This window comes from Oxyura jamaicensis, chromosome 6 (assembly GCF_011077185.1).
Source record: "Oxyura jamaicensis isolate SHBP4307 breed ruddy duck chromosome 6, BPBGC_Ojam_1.0, whole genome shotgun sequence".
NCBI lineage: Eukaryota > Metazoa > Chordata > Aves > Anseriformes > Anatidae > Oxyura > Oxyura jamaicensis.
The window spans coordinates 10,489,830-10,509,987 of NC_048898.1; positions in this window are offsets into that span (position 1 = coordinate 10,489,830).

Sequence of the window (20,158 nt, forward strand, 5' to 3'; positions counted from 1 at the left end):
TTGAGAAAATAAAGTCTCCAAAATTTAGGATCACTAGTACCATAAATTTGCATAGACTTAGGAGAAAAAGACTACCTCCACGTTGACGAAAACTTGCAAATCCTGCCTTAATAATTTTTCTTGCTATCTGGTTCTGTGAGAGTTGAGAACAGATAGTTTAGTCGGAATACTCTGACTATAGAAGATTTTTGTTATATACCTTTGTGGAATGATAAATTCTGTTTTATTTTCACTACATTACATTTGAGAGCTTATTGAACACATTGTACAAAACAAAGAAATGACATGGTTCACATTAAAAGGCCTTACAGACCCCCAAATAAAATCAAGGTTTGAAATGAACAAGCACTGCCTTTAAATAATATCGATTAAATTTTATAAGTATTATCTCAGAGATGGACGTTAAAATTTTAAAATTATCTGTATGGCTAACGAAATTTTCAATAGCTTCCTGTATAGAGAATTTGATATATGCACAGTTTGATAATTAATTTTTAATGCATTAATGCATAGTGTCTTTAGAAATGCATCTGTGACATCAAAACCATGGTGCTAGTGAAAGCAAATAAGACCGAGGTTCTAAGCATGTAAACTAGAAATTCATTATGCTCTTTTGAAGATGCTCATTTTTGTACTTTCTTTCATTTTATATGACATCAGAAAGCACATCTGGATTCACAATATATGAAAGTCTCTGTTAATTTTGAGGCATCTAATCAACTCCCTTCACATTAATTAATTGGCACTCTTAAAGCTAAGCATATGTTCAGTCTAGATCAAGGCCATCATAACAGTCACCCCCCTCAAAATCTTTTGAATTTAAATATCTTTCTTCTATATAGTAGCACTATCAACACTTTGCAATTAATTTTAATGATTATTACTCATCTAGTCTCCTCAACCACCTACACATTGGTTTCAAAATGCTTCTTATTTTTGTTGTTTTGTGGTTGAGCATGGTCATCTGTACAGGTTCAGTACATATGGTGATACTTGATCTACAGCAAAAAATGCAAAACTATTTTCGGATTTGAGCAATATTGCCATAAGTTTTTCACAGCTTTACAACAGCAAGAAATGTTAAAACTGCTTGTTTCTCTACCATAAAATCGACAAAATATTGCCTAGTAGAACTCTTCCAGAAATTTGCAATTTCATGGAGACATCCAATAGGGATGGTGTCACCTTTTGTTATGTGAGTAACCAAAAAAACACCAGTCTTCATTTGCATTCAGTAAATAACAGGTATCTTGTGGATCTGAAACATAGGCAGCTGGAATTGCGCAAGGTGATTATTTTCCTCTTTATGATCATAACAGATTGTTAGCTATTGCCACTAGCAATATCTTTATACTCAAGTTCTGCTTTGATGTAGAACAATTAAGATACTGTATTTTACCCTTGAAAATACTGTAGTCATCCTAAAAATTATTCTGAAAATTACCAAGTATCACTTCTCCTTAAGAATAGAACACCTCCAGCTTCAATCAAAAGGAAAAACGTTTTGAAACTCATGAAGATAGGTCTGTTAGGAGCAAATCACTTTATTCCTTACATTAAGATGGTTGACTATGAGGAAATTACAGATATCACAATATTCAATGTGCTTCTAAAAGACATAGAATACAAGGGAGAAACTCAGTCAATATTTCCAGGCACTCTGTATTGATCATTAATATGACGGCCCCCAGGGAGCTACATTACTTTCCATTAATTAAAAAGTGTTAGCTCTAATCTCCTTTAACGTTGAGGATATTATTTTATGTTGCTAATGGGCCCTCCTCCACTGTTTAGCATTTTCTAGCCACAACACTGTAATTCTACAGAATCTCACCTCATCCAACTCTATTTCATGGCTGAAAAGAATCCCAGTTAAACCCCAGATGGTGTTTCTGCAAGGAGAGTACCAAAAGAAAATTTGCAGAGAAAAACCACACAGCTATACAGCACACAGCCATGTTATTTATCCTTAGACTGCTATCAGTTTCTACTTAGGTGATTGATCCATGCTGAATCTGTAATTTCATTATTTTGCTGAAAGGATTGATACTGCATTTTTAATTTCATCTCATACTTGTTTTTTTCTGACAGCTTTTATTTTATTTTCATAATAGCTTCAATGAAGAGGATCTTCTAGTGAAAGGAACCGACTTCTGGAGTTTAAAACAAAAACCACTTAAAATAGTTCTTCTCATAAGACCCCCCAGTTAAAAATAAATAAATAAATAGGTAAATAAATAAATAAATAATGTGCATCTTCTCTTTAGCTGATGAATATCAAGAAATAACATTTAAACTAAGTGACCGGACTTAATTGTTGCTTTGCATTTTTTTTCACCTACTGGCATGAAGGAAGATCTGTTGATAAGTATGTTGCTCATTTGATTGATTCCTGCCCAAAACCTGTTTTAATACAGAGTTTCAGAGAAACAAAGGGGAAAAAATCCTCACTCAGTCTAGCAGAGATATGGATGAATGCATGCCAATAATTTAATATATAATGCAATAAATAAAGGAACATAACTTAGAGAACTTGCAGGCCGCCTACTTGCAGCCAAGAGCAGCCAAATGTCTGCTTTCCTGCAGATGAACTAAGCAACTGTTGAAAAGTATAATTTGTAAGATGATTGATACCTTTCCCAATGAAAACTGGAAACCACTAACTGTTGTATTCTAGTTTCCATATGCTGTCACTAATAAATTAGCAGACTGATGGTTAACATTATTTTAAAATATCAACAAATGAGATGTTGCGCTAAAAAGGACATGACCAAATGGACAACCACCTGCTGGAGAAATTAGATAAATCTGAGTTCCCTGAGGTGAGTACTTCTGCACATCCTATATGTCAGTAGAGAAATGGATAAAAGAAATGGCCCTTATTTGGCTATGATTTAATTTGCTATTGCTAGCCACAGGTGGCAAATATGTCACCTGGCCATAGGACTGGGAGAGAAAAAATAAAAATGGAAATGGTTCCTTATTATATGCACTATACAGTAAGTATAATACATTAAGATACTATGCAGTATCTTAATAAAGATACATTTTGTACACACTGGATGAACAAATTAGATTTTGCTCTCATCATTATTTCAGAGCATATTAACAGAACTAAGGCCCACCTGATACAGTAGTTAAGCTTAAGCATAACTTTAAGTACCTGAATAGCTCTATTAACTGTAATGATGTTATGCAGTTACATATGTGGGCTCTAGCAAAATCCAGTCAGAGCCTTCTGTTCTTTACAAAATAGTAAAAAGAGAAGATACATTGTCATGGAGTTGTTTTCTTTATTAGAAATTTCCAGAGAGAAGTCCGTGTTTAGACTGGGTTAATATTCAAATGAGAATTACTATGCATATTCTTCTGTTTATTGAGATAGTATTTTAATTTGATTTTAATGACTGTGAAGCACTCTGAGATGTTTGCAGGAATACTGCTATATAAACATAAGTGGCTGATTACATTATGAATTTTTAGTATGTCACTTCTAGTACAGAGGAAACAGACATTTTCCAACAGAGTTGGAAAAGCTCAAGTACCAGCTAACCAGAATTCTTCACCAATAAAGTGACCATAAAGTAGTATTAATACCCTGTGCAAACCTTTTTATCTCATATTTGCACTGTGTGCACTTTTGTGCTATATTCTATGTCTTAAGGTTAGAAGCTAGAGCTGCAGAAATACATCCTTATCACACTTGAATTCTTTTATAAAGAACATACCTGTTTTAGAGATTGTTGTTCCTGAAAGCAAGAGGCTGGAGTACTGCCATGAACTCACAAAAGCATAAAAATTATCATGCAAGCTACTACATACAGCTACTGTTGCTGTCCCCAGTGCTGACTCACAATGTCACAAAATCTGGACAACTATTTAGCATTTTAAATTGTGAGATTACTATTTCGTGTGCATAAATGAGGGTCCACCATCATTAACCTACTAACTATACATGAGTTAGTACCTGAATTGGCATTTTCATCTGGAGGGAAATAGTAGACACGCCAAGCTTATTATTATATAAATAAAAGCATTCTATGTAGTGTTATTTTATACTACTACTGGAAAATGACTGAAACTAATGGGATTTGAATATTAACTCATTCATACTGTGTCTTAAAATCAGTTTGAATTATAGCCATCACCTGAAGCATAATGGAAGTGTGGAAGTGGTTTGACTTTGTAGGACTTGTGGTGACATCATAAAACAGTTGTAGATTCCCACAGCAGCAGCATATCTCCACCTCGCCACACCTCTCACAAATTATTTTTTTTTTATTACTGTTCAGCTTTTCCTATGACATGGACAAAAGGAGATATGAAATGAGGCTCTCACATAAAAAAGCCTAGGTAGCATGAATGCACTGATTCAGATCACCAATAGAGATGAAAAAAGTACCCTATCCATGTCAGAGCTGCACTGATTTATGATGAGGATCTAGTTCTTCACATAAATTGTCAACTACTGCAGGCAGATTTCACAGACTTGGGAATTTGAACACCTCAACTGAACTGCTAGTATCTGAATCAGCAATACTAGTCTCAAAATGAAAAATCTAGGAGAAATGTTAACGTATGTTCAGCTAATCAAACATGGAACAGCGCATTTTGTAGTCTTTCAATAAAATTGTTTTTTAATGAATAATACACATTTCCTAGCTATCAAAATGTACTACATGGGCTATCACTTGCTACACATCTGCTACTATATTTCTTCACTTTTTTCTCTTCATGGAGTAGTGCAATAATTTCTTACAGTATTTTAGCCCAGTGAGACATAACTTACCATGTTGTATATGTTTCCTTTGTTGAACTCAATAACTCCATGCTTGGAAAAATACCAGGGGACAGTACGTTGTTTGTTGTTAATATTGTCACTCCTAATATAAATGCCTGTCTTCCTGTATTTCACACGAGACAAGGTACGTGGTTAACTAGTATTTCCTGTTCTTATTCATTTATGCCAAAGTCTTTCTTACTCAGATATCCAGAGGACAATTATTACAATGTAAAGTTCCGAGCTCTTCAAAAGACCAATGACAATTATCACTTTCATTCAATTTTAATATGGATATGACCTCACATTATAGGATCCAGTGTTTCAGACAGCTTTGAAATCAGCTAGGATACCCTTACCTACAAATTTATTATGATCCTAAATATTACATACAATCAGAGAGAAAACATTCACCTTGACACCTTTTAGAGCTGAGCATACATATATGTATGCGTATAAATACACTGCAGATAAGTACAGACACGCACACATGTGCACGCATATATGCGAGTTAAAGCACAAGGATAAATAAAATCCATTTAATATACCACATTTTTTATTAGAGGAAGTTACTGTTTATTTACAGCATCCATGTAGAATTCTGGTGAATTGTGACATCAGAATAAATAAACCATCAAGAACCTTTTGATGTAGAATAATGCCTATCCAGGAGAGAGAAGTAAAACCCATGGTATAACTGTAACTGCTTCCAGGGCAAGAACATTCCCAACACAATCTAATCCAGCCTACTGGACATTTGCTAATACAGTCTCCTTAGTATTTGAAACTAAGTATGTGATCTGATTTGTATCCCTTTTTTCTCAAAACAGAAAATCTTATTTTCTCCTTTTTACATAGGAAAAATTGAGACATAAATACTTAGATTTGCCCAAGCTCAAACCCTGATTCAACCCTACACATTAGGAAGAATGAGTTGGAGTTTCTGCCAGCTTAGCCTCTGACTTACAGTAATTAAATAATTATTAAATAATATTTGTGAAGCTAAAACTGGAAAGAATGATGTATTATTGTGTTGGGTCTGTCTGGGATGGAATCACCTTTCCCTGCAGCAGCCCACACAGTGCTGTGCTCTGCACTCGTAGCTGGAACAGCACTGGTATCATTCCAGTGTTGTGTCTATTGCTGCACAGTGCTGGCACAACATCAGGACTCCATCCAAGCCTCCAAGAGCCAGCAGGCTGGGGGTGGGCAATTGATGGGGAGGGGACATCACCAGGGCAGCTGACCTAAACCAACCAAAGGGATATTCCATAACACCTGATGTCACACTCAGCAATAAAAGGGGGGCTCTCGTGGGGGAGGGTCTCTCCTGAACAACCGGTACGCGTTTTGAGGCCCTGCTTCCCAGGACATGGCCGAACATCACTCGTTGATGGGAAGTAGAGAATAACTTTTTTTTCCTTTCTCTCTGTGCTTCTGCGCGGCCTTGTTGTTTCTTTTGTTTCTTTTTCTCCCCATTCCCTTTCCCTTTAATTAAATCATTCTCATCTCAAACCTCGAGCTCTTTGTGTTGTCTTTTCTCCCCCTTCCTCTTTGAGGAGGGGAGGAGTGAGAGAGCGATTGTGGTGGAGCTCGGCTGCCCACTCGAGTAAAACCATCACAATTATTCTAGCTATTGAACAACACCTCTCGATCATATCATAATGCTTCAGTATGAATACTCCATTTCCCTTCTAGCAACGTGTTATAAATTACATTTTTTTTCCCTTGATGATTTATTTGACTGTTTAGATATTGTGAGGTGAACCTGTGTGTATGTGTTACTCATGATATGATTTACTGGTTCATCTTCCTGAAAAATCTTACCATTTGTATTCCTACTGTTCCCCTTCCCTTCTTTGGAATTCCTATTTCTAAGCATGTTGGTGGTTGTTCTTTTTTCTTTCCAAAATAAGGATTAAAACCAAACATCTATATACCCTTGTGTTCAATTGTTGCTTTCCTGTCTTGTCTTGTCTGTATATCACAAAGAATCAAAACTGTCGAGAGCTACAAAGTAAGCCATGAAGTAGAGCATATCATTCAATCACCAGAGATAAGAGTAGACACAGAATTGACTTGCTACAAGTTACAGAATCATTGACATACAGCATAGCATGATACTCATTGACTTATACTTCAATATGCGTTTAACTTAATTTAGGATTTATAGATTTTCACAGTGAACTTCTACACAATTAGGAAAAACTGCACAATTCAGACTACTCTATCAAAGCAGTGTATAAGGTATTTGTTAAGTGACTCATAGGTTGTACAGAAGCCCTAAACAAAACCACTTCCCATTTCTACAATATGCTTCTCCTGCAAAAGAACTTATATCTGTTTTTTTGTTTGCTTGTTTTTTTTTTTTTGTTTTTTTTTTTTCATTTATTAAACTTGTGGTATGAGAAATGAATGTCTTGGCTAAACTTTTAAAATGTTCTTAAGAAAAAAAAAATGAAATGCCTTTCTGTTCTAAATTTCATTTAACAGACAGTCTGTTCATTTTTGGTGTAGACTTATGAATAAATGCATATATACATATACATACATATGCGTACATATATATATATACACACAAAATCTCTTTCCAGGAAAGAATCCCAGTGATTAGGAATTTGAAATGTAGCTTTTAAGATATTACTCCTCTGCATATTGGAAACTGTAAGAAAAAGGGCTGGAGCTGAAAGCAAAAGAAAGGATTTTTACCATTATAAATGCAAACCTGATATATAATAATGAAAGCCAGTAACAGAACCACATGTTGAAACAAGCCTGGCTGCCCTCATAAGTCCCACAGAGCAAGCAATGGGACCTAGCTACGCTGCTCCATGAGTTACGTAGCACCAGTGAATTAAATATATTTCTATGTCTACTCTCTGCATATACAGCCAGATACCTGAACAAGCAACAAAGGGTATCTGAGTGCAGGTTACTGTCGCTCCCTGACTTCCATTTACAGAAAAAGGAGACCACTCGTCAACTTTTCTTTCTGAAGACAGGTTTACAGAAAGAATATCCAAGAATATGAGCAGGACAGTTTGCTACTCTTCCACCACTATGTAACTTTGTAAGCCTTTGGAAGTGAAGATGGGACAGTCAAACTTTTGATTAGAAGGTTTTCAGTAACTATTTGTTAATTGTTTTGTCATTCAGATGTGAGCCTTAAAAGTTGCTGACCATTCATTTAAGCTTTGATTGCTTTAGAGCGTCTATGTACCTAGTATTCTTGATCCTTTTAGTAGGTTTTTGTTGATAATAAAAGATTATTTGACTTTATAACAAGGATTTTTACTTTTGACTCAGATGGACAAATCTGAACCTTATCCTCCCTTCCTCCCTGCTTTTCTTGTGAGTTTCTTATAAGTTTTGTTGGTTACTTTTTTTTTCTTTTTTTTTTTTTTTTAACCATTAATTTTCTTCTGGAGTAAATTGAGAGAAAAATAAATAGAGTAAATATCTAGCCCTTACAATTGTGGAAAAAAGCCTGAAAATGTGAACTGTGTGCAGTATTAAGGATTAGAAAATGATAGGAAAAATGAAAAAGCCTAAAGGTGTTATTAATTTTTAATCTCATAATTTTTAAGCCAATCATGATTTTTAGCCTTGAGGTTCACACTACTCCATTGTGGTATTTATAGGTTTTCCAGTCTTTAAGTTATAACTACACTCTCAAACTTCTTATATATTTCAAGGATACAAAGAGTTTACTAATGTTTTTAGGTTTCAAGATCATAGAACTTCTTTCTCCCTTAGGGAATTCCAATAACAAAGCAAAATGAAATAATTCTGTGAATTTCAGTTTCTATCTTATTCACCATAGCCAAATGAGAAATTGGAGGTTACTTGACATTAAGTACTGTATTATCAAGTTAGAGGCACACTAATTCTCTGCATTAGATTTATTCATCAGGGTGTAACATGTCCTCAGACTGAACAACATGCTCCCTGATTAGAATGGTTGAACTGAGCTCTGTGTTCACAATGTGGCTGGAAAGAAGATAATCATTTCCAAGCTGAGAAAAATAAAAAATAAAGATAATAATAATAAAAAAATCTGTCTCACATCACGAACTGCGTTATTCTCAAAGCTCCTTTAGAAGAAGGCAACAAAATCAATCTATTCAGTTTTTGAACAGCAAAATACGTGCATTGGTACAAATTAATTATAAGGACCCAAACCAAAACCCACACGAAAGCAGATGAGTCATGCCATAGTCCTGTGACAGGAAAGAAGAAAAATAGAAAAATATTGTGCATTAAGGTAATATATTTTTTAAGGTAATATGTGCATTAAGGCACATATTTTGTAAGTTTTCTATTTCCACAAAAACATTTCCTGAATCACTTGATTTGACCTCTTATGTAGAAATTAAGCTTTTAAATTCTGGTTAATTTTTCTCCTGTACACTTTCAGGTAACCATCAAACTCCTCTTCAAACCGTCTTTGAGCCTGAGCATCAGTCAATCCTATTTAGCTACAGAATTCCCACTTCAGTGCTGGAGTCTGGATCATACAATCCAATTTTAGCTTTGCCTGATGTAATTCTTGCTGACATGGTAAAAGATTCCTTTTCTAGATCAAACTTAATATTCAGAAACAGATTTTGAGTTAACACTTGGAAGATTATTTTTTTGAACTTTTTAAATTTTGGTGCAGTTGCTTACCTCTAATACTACCAAGATTTCAGGGCTGAAATTCTTAAGTGTGCATTGTTCTCAGTTAAGATCAATACTTGATTCAGTCAGCTATTCAATCAGTGACAGTGGCCCACATCCTCAGCTGCTTCAAAGAAAAGAGCAAGCAGTCCTAATTGCTTGGAGAATCAGTAATTTATAATATTTTACTTTTTTTTTTGTTTCACTGTAACTGCAACTCTGTAAAGACCCCTTCAATCTCTCCTTTTTTTTATGCAACTTTCAGTAAACTTGGCCTCAGTCATACTGCTTAGAAATGAATTCCTTGGACAAATATATGAACATAATACCATTTATCTTTTCATTCCTTTTAAAATACTTTTTATAATGTCGATTTAATGAAAAATTAAAACCAAGGTGGTGCAGGAGATATTTAGAAATAAAAATAGGGAAATATTTCCAAAATTCTGTATGGTAGAATACAATTATTTTGTACCCAGTGTTCAGACACCAGCTGTGAGCTAGAAGAATCTTCTGGATAGAATAACATTGGGTATGTTGCATTTCAGTCTTTCACTGTCTGATAAGCAGTCAGATTGTATATGTTTTTGTTTGTTTGTTTTCCAAAACAGAACTCCTGAAGGAAATGTTTGTTGATTTATTGCTAATACTTCTGGAAATAATTTTAGACATTGTTCTGCTATTCTGTTGACCTAAACATTTTTGCAGATTCTCTCTGAAAAGTTCGGAAGTCAATCATGTTCCTTCTCAGCAGGCAAAGATGCCATTTGGCTGAAGTCAACCATCATCCTTATGACTGAAATTAGAGCCAATTTGAAGCAAATAAAACAAGTGAAACAAGGTAAAAAGTTTGATCATAATAACCATGTATATCTGCCCTTTATAAAAGGATTTTAATGCCATATAGAAAACTAATATTTCCACAGATATTTAGAGAGCATTCACAAACTTTTAGTCATTCAAATCTGAATGCTTGCAGTGGTGGCATAATGTTAACTTTGAAGTGTTGTTTATAATTGCATTAACGGTGCATCCTCTTGGCAGATGGATTTGGATTACTTTTCCAAACACTCCTTGGTGTTTAATGCTGATGGCCAAATTTTCATACCAGTAGATACCTGGCTGACAATTCAAACAGATAAAATGTAATTTCCATGGGATTTTGGTTCAAGAACATTTGGATTTCCAGCTGACATCTTGAAGGGGATGAGGAAAAAGAATTTTTAAAATACTTAAACTGAAACAGGTCCAAGGACCATCTAATCTAGATGACTAACTAACATTTCTACTACTCTCCCTCCAAAAGTTTTCCATTGTTACAGTTCCATGCACGTGAGGTCCAGTCCTAAATAACTGATTTTAACAGACCCGGAGTTACGTTCTTATTGAAGAGTCTACATGATGTTGTTCTTTGAAAGTTATTCTAAAAAGCACTCAATTTAAAGAATATGATTGCTTTCAGCAACATGCGTAAAGGAAACAAATGTAATATATTCAGCATTTGAGCATTACTTGGACTACACCTAGTACAAATAAATCACCAAGGAAATGAAATAGAAGTGAGACACTATTTACTTTATTATTATTATTATTCTGAATCATTATCAGTAGAGGTAGAAACGTCAAGATACTCATAAGAGACATAACTTGTGCAAAAAACATTGACTTTTCCAAATTAGCACATCATTATGACATCATATTAGTTGTGCCAGATTTTCTGTATGGATCAATTGCTCTCAAATAGTATTACATTTCTTTTTATTTTTTAAATATAAAAGGCACTGCGAGGTTCATGTAGTTTGGCTTTGTTTTTTACTTTAGATTGGTGTTGTTAATCCTTCCCTCTTACACTTATTATTAAACCAGAAAAATAATATAAATTTAGGTTTCTCCTTCGCAAAGCAAATGACTCATTGGATGTACAGAGCCCACTGAAGGTATTTCAAGGTTGTTTTAGCGTACAGCTTTAGTCCACAGCCAAACTTACATATGAGTTTGTTAGTAATTCTAGCCAATGACTGAGACTGCTAAAGGAACAATTCAATAGATTCCTCAACCCCTCATTCTCTGCCCATATATAACTCTGATCCAGTAAGGTGAAACATTTCTGTATTTGGGCTAAATGCCACTTGAACTAACACCATTAGCAATCTTTAAATCTTTATACTAGAATGACTTCTTGTCACTGCAGGGGCTAATGCCACTCTGCAGTACTGAAATCTACATGAACTGTAAGCAGATGTATGTTATCTTTAACATTAAATACAAAAAGTTCCTTTTCCTAATCTTTGTGACAATGCAATTTATTAACAAGTAGAAAAAATTTAACCTGTATGTAAGAACAGAAATAAATTGATAGGCTCTGTACCCAGCTTATTAAGCAAGGCTTATCACCTTAAGATAAATGAAAAATACTCCATTGCATACTTTACATTTTTACATCATGATTATTTCTCCAGAGAATAAATATTTACTCTCTTCTTTAACATATACTGTCTAACATTATCTGGAATGTAAAGCATATCCTATAATATTACTAATACTGATAATGTCACAAAAATCTGAGGACTAGGTACCATAATCCTTCCTAGAAATGAGTTTGTCTTATGTCCATGTTGATGAGAAAATATTTTGTGTTCAAGGATACTCTACGTGATGATTTTGTGAACCGCATCCAAGAATAAAGCCCAAGACTGTTCATCTGAAAAGTTCTATAGCTATCCCACCTACTCCAACTTATATTAAAAATTGCTGTAGCTACTAGTGGATTGGCTCTCATTTGTTTTTTTTTTTGTATTGCAATAATCCAGATAGCTGCGTATTACAAAAGGTTAGCTTATATATCCCAGAACTCCTGTACCATAGCATCATTTCACTTACTGATCACCGGCAAAGTAATATGTTGATTTACTTCTCTCCCCTCTATCCATGCTTGTACACCACAGAGTAAAACAGGGAGTCAGTAGTTAGCCCTAGGCCTGGACAGACAAGACGCTCAGATACACATCTATATCTACAATGTAATGAAGAAAGAAGAATCCTTGATGCCTGTGGCAGGGAGAAAATCTGCTAACAAACATCCTACTGTCTCAGCCTTCATCTGTGCTTCACTGGTCAAAAGCACCATCAGCCAATTACTTATGCTTCGTTACATCTGGCACCATTTGGGAAGGACAGTCCCAAAATGCAGAAACACTGTCTCAGGATGCATGAATAGCTTTTGTATCTTCTTAGACATCCCTTCATTGTTTCATCCTCCAGTCAATTAAAGTAGGTGCTAATGAGGATTCTCCCATCTATCTTCACCTACACTGTTTCAAGTATTGTTTGTCATCTTGCTACCAGTAATGTCACATGAAATATCTGATTCACGTGTTATGTGGAACGTCTGAGTTAATATTCTTAGTACTACAGTTCCTGTGTTTACTGATCATACGTTGACTTCCATTCTTCTATTTCCTACTCGTATCCAATCAGTAGACAGAATAAATGCCATACAGTCTTTACACAGAAATGCATCAACAGTAAATGCAGACAGTGAATCATAGGTAAGTAACCTCCAGGAAAGGTACAATATTCTAGCACTGTCTTGAAAGACAAGAATGGTTCAATTTTTAAAAATATCATTTAAAACAATATTCAAACAGGAAAACAAATAAATATGTGTTGCCTTACTCACTGTAGTCTTTGCTTTATACTACCCAACCAAGAACAGAATCAGACCTATATACTTTAAACTTTTCTGTACTCCATTATTATTTATATACAAAAAAGCACATGTTCTTGAATTCTCTAGGCTAAATGTATAGTGACCATCTCAATATTTGTTAAATCAAAATGTAGTTTCTCCATTCCTCCAGTAACATCTGCAGTTTACTTCCCAGAGAAATATGATTACACCTAGTATATTTTGGGGATTTAATGTATTTAGATGGCAGGCAGGACTTCATCAGAGCTTTCTTTTATGTCAGTGAGCTGTTCTGTCCTTTACAGCAATTATTACAGCAATATTTTTGCCTTCTTCAGCAAAGATAAGCTATAAAGCCTCTACACTTTGGAAGTCATCATAGTGACAGACAGTCATTATAAAATGAAATATTTTAAATGTACTTATTCTAGATATCCATAACTCACACGTAAATTAAACAGTACTGCATTTTTTCCTGAAAAGCAAATACCAACAGGACATACATATGTATCTAGCTTATTACTGTTCTCTGTTTGCCAGTCTTGCTCTGGCTTCATTCTATTTCATAAGCCCATAGATTCATTACAGCTTTATAAAGGACAAAAATCAACATATATAGCACATATAGCTTAATCAGAGGAAACCCTTGCAGATCTATTATCTCATTCTTGAAGCTGGCTCTTATGTTACAATTATTCTGTGACCTGCCAGATCTTTGTTGCCAACTATTGCATTGATGGTAACTATTGTACGGCCTACAGAGCTGAGTATGGGTTACTCTCTCCCTCCTTTACAGACATCTCTTCAGACTAAATATCAGTAGTTTTTCCAATTTTTCCCTTCATAGCCTTTTCTCTAGAGCACTTTCCCTTTCCTCAAGAAGGAGTGAAACTGGGAGCTACCACTAATTTTCCCCACTTTTCCCTCAACATAATCTCAAAGTAAACAGATCCAAACAGTCCCACAAAAGTGCTAAGCTTGCTTTTTCATACATTGTTAACTCTTAAATGCATATATGGCTTTTCTATGTTAGGTCAAAATATTTTTATAGCAGAGTATAAATGCTATAAACGTATATCTACATAGTCAGCTAGATAAGAATTATCCCTTTGAGACTAAGCGTGAACAGAAGGGGAGAAGAGAAGGTATAGCAGTCAAAAAGTCTCTGTTATAGAGGACACTGACAAGATAATATAAACATAAGCTTTCTTATTACTCAACAATTAGTACCCCTAATTAGTCCTTAAGTAGGACCGCAAACTGTTCTTTGGGCCATTTGACATGTTCTTTTTTGCCAAATGGCAGTGACTGTTCTGCACTCAGGTAATTGGTTGTGCTCCTCCTGCTTCTAAGAGATATTTAGTAGTTTGATCCATGTGAGTGCTGTATGGGACATTGAGTCCCAGATGTTTGGTCTCAGGGCTGTGCTCATTCATTTTCTTGGCATTGTTTTCTTTTTAAGGCTATGAGGAGTAGCCCAGGATGTTACTGTCACTTGCAGTGAATATGGAAATCTTGGAGACAGCACATTAGCCCAAATCCCTGCCCCACTAACGTTATACTACATGTGTAATACAACGGAGCTGATAAACCCAAGTCAGAGATCTCCTTTATTTCTGGTGTCGGTAATGCAGTGTACTGCGCACAGAGATCTCCCTCTCATTTGGGAGGAATCTTGTTCTCATACAGACCACAACTCTTGCTTCCTGCTATAAGGTAGAATACTGTTAGTTTAATATCAGCAAGGGCTAATTTTGCAAAAAGTTCTGGTTGGGAATGCCCTTTGTGACAGGCATTCAAATGGCAAAAAAAAATAAGAAAAATTATTTGGCTAGTACATTCTTTTTTATTTGTTTATTTTTAATGATGGCGAAACTATTTTAAGTTTTTTTTGGAGCAGAATATCATAGCTTATGCATGGATGTACTTATCTTTACTTTTCTGTATGAAGGTTTAGGTTTCTCTCTTTATATATATATATATATTTATATTCATTTAACATTCAGTAAACCTATTTTTAAATATTGTGGGTAGGTAGTGTGGTCACCTTGGAGTTAACATGCTGAGTAACATCAATGTATACATCACAAGCCTTGTGCTTATGAAAGATATGGAAGTCCTTCATTCCCTTTATCGTGTGACTCCTATGCACTCATTCTGTTTCATGCTCCCTTCAAGCGGCTAGTCTGCAATCCTCCTCCTCTCCATAATTATGGTACAAGATAAATCACTTCTATTTACACAGAAATACACTGTTTTAGTACCAGTAATGTGACCTTTCTGCAAGCACATGCTAGTCTTCCCCATTGCTTTTGAAGCAATGCAGAGTTACACATCAGCTGATTTGGCCACCTTGAAATCAGAACACAGGCCACATCCCTCCTAGTTATGAAGGACAGGAGAAGAGTTTGCACTGAAAAGCCAACAGGCTGTGACTGGCTTAAAATATACCTCTTTTGTCTCTTACAATTATACTCCTTCATGAAGCCACAGTGACCCAGTGGTATTTAGAGGATGAGTTACATGCCTTTGCTCTTATATAAAAAGGTTCAGAAGAAGAAAAAAAAAAATAGGAAACCTACAGGGAAAAAAAAAAAAGGAAAAAAAAATATATATATATTTGTCCTATTCCCTTTCCATTGTGTTGCTATTAGGAAAGTGGTTTTCTTATACCCACCCTCAAAAGCAGCCTGCTCCCACCTGGGAGATACTTTCCAAATCCTCTTTGTTACATTTCATCAGTTTCAAAACTTAACCAGTCCAGTCAATAGATAAATCTCTTTTAGCTCCTCTATTGTTTAAGTGCCTTAAACAGCAAAAGCACATTCCCAGAATCATTCCAATCATAGGGTATGTAAGGCAAGCAGTATACTGCTTAAACATCACTGTGTAATAATACTAATAAAAGCACCAGTTATCCCAACCTACTGCAATATTGCTTGTTTTGAAGCACATCATCTCAGTAATCTTGCTTCACTGAAGCACTTGTGATTGATTGCCACCACAGACATCAGTGCTGAAACAGTGTCACTCACTCACTTGCATTTATATTCTGTCCTCATCCATCTAACAAAAAGAAACACATATTTTTGACAATGATAAATTGTGAGACTTAGAAGAGAGCAAAGACTTAGTTACTCTTTTAGAAAATCACATCCTGGACAAATATCTGCATGACACAGGGGATTTGACAGGGAACACCGACAGCAGAAAATGAATAGCAGCAAGGCTGGCAAGTAACCTCATTTCACTTCCCTTCCCAGCTACACTGAAGGTTATCACAGGTCTTGTGTTCTCTCACAGGACAGTAGAAATAGTAATATCACCTACAGCAGACCAGATGAGGGTAGGCTGGAAATGAACTTCAAGACTCATGAAGAACATTTAGTCTCCTTAATTTCTGCTTACTGTTTCACAATTGGAATTAAATGGCTCAGTTATGAAGATGAGAAGCAGTTTGGCAATCCATGATAACAAACTAATGACCTTCTAAAATAGTGCTGGCCAGAAATTTTCCAATCTAGATGTCCATATGGTGATTCTGCTTATTTTCCCCCGAAAGATCTGTCTGATAATCACTCCTCAAATGTAAGGTGGAAATAATACACAGAACTGGATGCAATGACTCAGCCCATTCCTTTCAGTCTTATGCTCCCCAGAAATGTAATTTCACTTGAAGATTAAAACATAAAAAAGATACTTTTGTTAACAGAATTCCTGACCACCCTGCTGTTCAAGCACTAGTTTTTTGATCCCATATAATCAAAATTTTAAAAATAATTTATTCCAAAAAAAGGCAAATTATAGTCTAAATTTACAAATAGCTAATTCTCTACAACTGGGTTTTGTATTTTATCTAATCACCATCTCAATCAGTGGCCCATTATATATTTTACTTATTATTTGTGTATGGTCTATCTATTATCAAGTATGTGCGGACATTACAGAATATGTCAATCAACTAGAAAGAAGTGACAAATATCTTCAGTGTGGCCAATTCCCCTCTCAGGAGAACTCTGATTCTTGAGAACATCTCTTTCCATTTGCACTGCTGAGGATAAAATATGATGTGCATTGGAGAAACAAATATTTACATAACATATATGTCCCTGTGGTTATACACAGTATCTTATAAATGTGGGTTTGAAAACAATAATAGCTTCCATTTGCTTTTTGACAGCTATATTTCTATAAAGAAATATGCAGCCATTAAGACTCTTGGTAGCAGGTGATAAGCAGCAGTTGTATTCCATTGCAAGAGAAACATGGTAACCAATTCAGGGTAGTCCCAAGATAAAGCTCATAAGAATATTTGTTAACAGGCGTATTCTCAAGCCATTACAGTAGATATGCATTCCCTACCCCTGATAAAGTTTGACATAATAGAAATTTCTTCATGGCACAGATGGTTTTGTACTCTCACTCTTCTCTTGCTTTCTCCAGAAGTAACATGAGGTCAGTGAACTTACTCATGAGTTAACGTGGTTACGTATCAGATGAGAATCATTTTAAGGGTTTCCTTTGTGTCATTATCTGAGACCGAAGTTAAGCAATTCAGTTTGTTTCCTTGTTAATATACATATATAAACAAGGAAACAAACTGAGTATATATATAAAATATATAAGCAAAGCTCTATCTAGCTACAAATATAGGAACCTTTTGAAATCCATTTGGTTTATGATCTTGATAAGTTCCAGAAATTCCTCTCAAAACAGTACATCTATGTTAATATATATAAAAAAAATAAAATAAAATAAAATATCATTTACTTAGTATACAATTTTTAACAAACATATTTCATCCATCTCTTGTGACTTTCAAAGTTGATCACCTTCAGGGATAACTCAAAAACCATGGGCAACGTTCCCAGTCAATGCATACAAACTGCTTTATACTATGTCTTAACATAGGCCCAAACTGCCTTTTCTGTAAACATAGGATCAGGGAAATTTTGAAAATGTGATAACGCCTGTGAACTGTTATCCTTTAGCAATACTGCAAAAGTCAAAACTGTGACCACAGATGAGCTCTGAGGATAAGTAAAGAATCTTAATAATGAGAAATCCATTACAAAGAAAGCTATACACTAACTTTTCCAACTCATTAAAAAAAAAAAAAATGTATTTAGAAAATATCATTGATACAGTTTTAGTGAAAAAGAATTATTATCAGCCTGCTAGGAAGGCGTCATTCCATGAACCATAGAGGACAGAGTAATCATTTTTTAATTGAATGGCTAAAATCAGGCAGAAAAATCTGCATGTGGACATGCCTTGCCAGTAACAATAATAATATTTTCAGTGCTCAAAATCATGCAAAGTAATGGGGTTAGTCATACAAAAACAGAACGAGTACATAAATAAATCATGGATGGATCAGAGCCATAAATGGTTGAGTAGGTGCTCCTGTGTTTCAACACTTACTGAAAACTACTGCAAAAATTTGAGCTGTACCTGACAGTACTTCCATATTGATCACAGAATCACAGAATTTCTAGGTTGGAAGAGACCTCAAGATCATCGAGTCCAACCTCTGACCTAAACACTAACAGTCCCCACTAAACCATATCCCTAAGCTCTACATCCAAACGTCTTTTAAAGACCTCCAGGGATGGGGACTCCACCACTTCCCTGGGCAGCCCGTTCCAATGTCTAACAACCCTTTCGGTAAAGAAGTTCTTCCTAACATCCAACCTAAAACTCCCCTGGCGCAACTTAAGCCCATTCCCCCTCGTCCTGTCACCAGGCACGTGGGAGAACAGACCAACCCCCACCTCGCTACAGCCTCCCTTGAGGTACCTGTAGAGAGCGATAAGGTCACCCCTGAGCCTCCTTTTCTCCAGGCTGAACAAGCCCAGCTCCCTCAGCCGCTCCTCGTAAGACTTGTTCTCCAGGCCCCTCACCAGCTTCGTAGCCCTTCTCTGGACTCGCTCGAGCACCTCCATGTCCTTCTTGTAGCGAGGGGCCCAAAACTGAACACAGTACTTGAGGTGCGGCCTCACCAGAGCCGAGTACAGGGGGACGATCACCTCCCTGGCCCTGCTGGCCACACTGTTTCTTATACAGGCCAGGATGCTGTTGGCCTTCTTGGCCACCTGAGCACACTGCTGGCTCATATTCAGCCGACTATCAACCATCACTCCCAGGTCCTTCTCCGCCTGGCAGCTCTCCAACCACTCATCTCCCAGGAGAATGCCTGTAGCTCTGCTTGGGGTTATTGCGCCCCAGGTGCAGGACCCGGCACTTGGCCTTGTTGAACTTCATGCAGTTGACCTCAGCCCATTGGTCCAGCCTCTCCAGATCCTCCTGCAGAGCCTTCCTACCCTCGAGCAGATCGACACACGCACCTAACTTGGTGTCATCTGCAAACTTACTGAGGGTGCACTCAATGCCCTCATCCAGATCGTCAATGAAGATATTGAAGAGGACCGGCCCCAGCACCGAGCCCTGGGGAACGCCACTAGTGACCGGCCTCCAACTGGATTTGACTCCATTTACCACGACTCTTTGGGCCCGGCTATCCAGCCAGTTTCTAACCCAACGAAGCGTGCGCCAGTCCAAGCCAAGAGCAGCCAGTTTCTTGAGGAGAATGCTGTGGGAGACGGTGTCAAAAGCCTTGCTGAAGTCAAGGTAGACCACATCCACAGCCTTTCCCTCATCCACCCAGCGCGTCACTTTGTCATAGAAGGAGATCAGGTTCGTCAAGCAGGACCTGCCCTTCATAAACCCATGCTGACTGGGCCTGATCGCCTGCTTGCCCTTCAAGTGCTGCGTGATGACTCTCAAGATAATCTGCTCCATGAGCTTCCCTGGCACTGAGGTCAAACTGACAGGCCTGTAGTTCCCCGGGTCAGTCCTCCGGCCCTTCTTGTAGATGGGAGTCACATTTGCTAGCCGCCAGTCAACTGGGACCTCCCCTGATAGCCAGGACTGTTGATAAATGATGGTAAGTGGCTTGGCCAGCACCTCTGCCAGTTCTCTCAGTACCCTTGGGTGGATCCCATCCAGCCCCATCGACTTGTGCACATCCA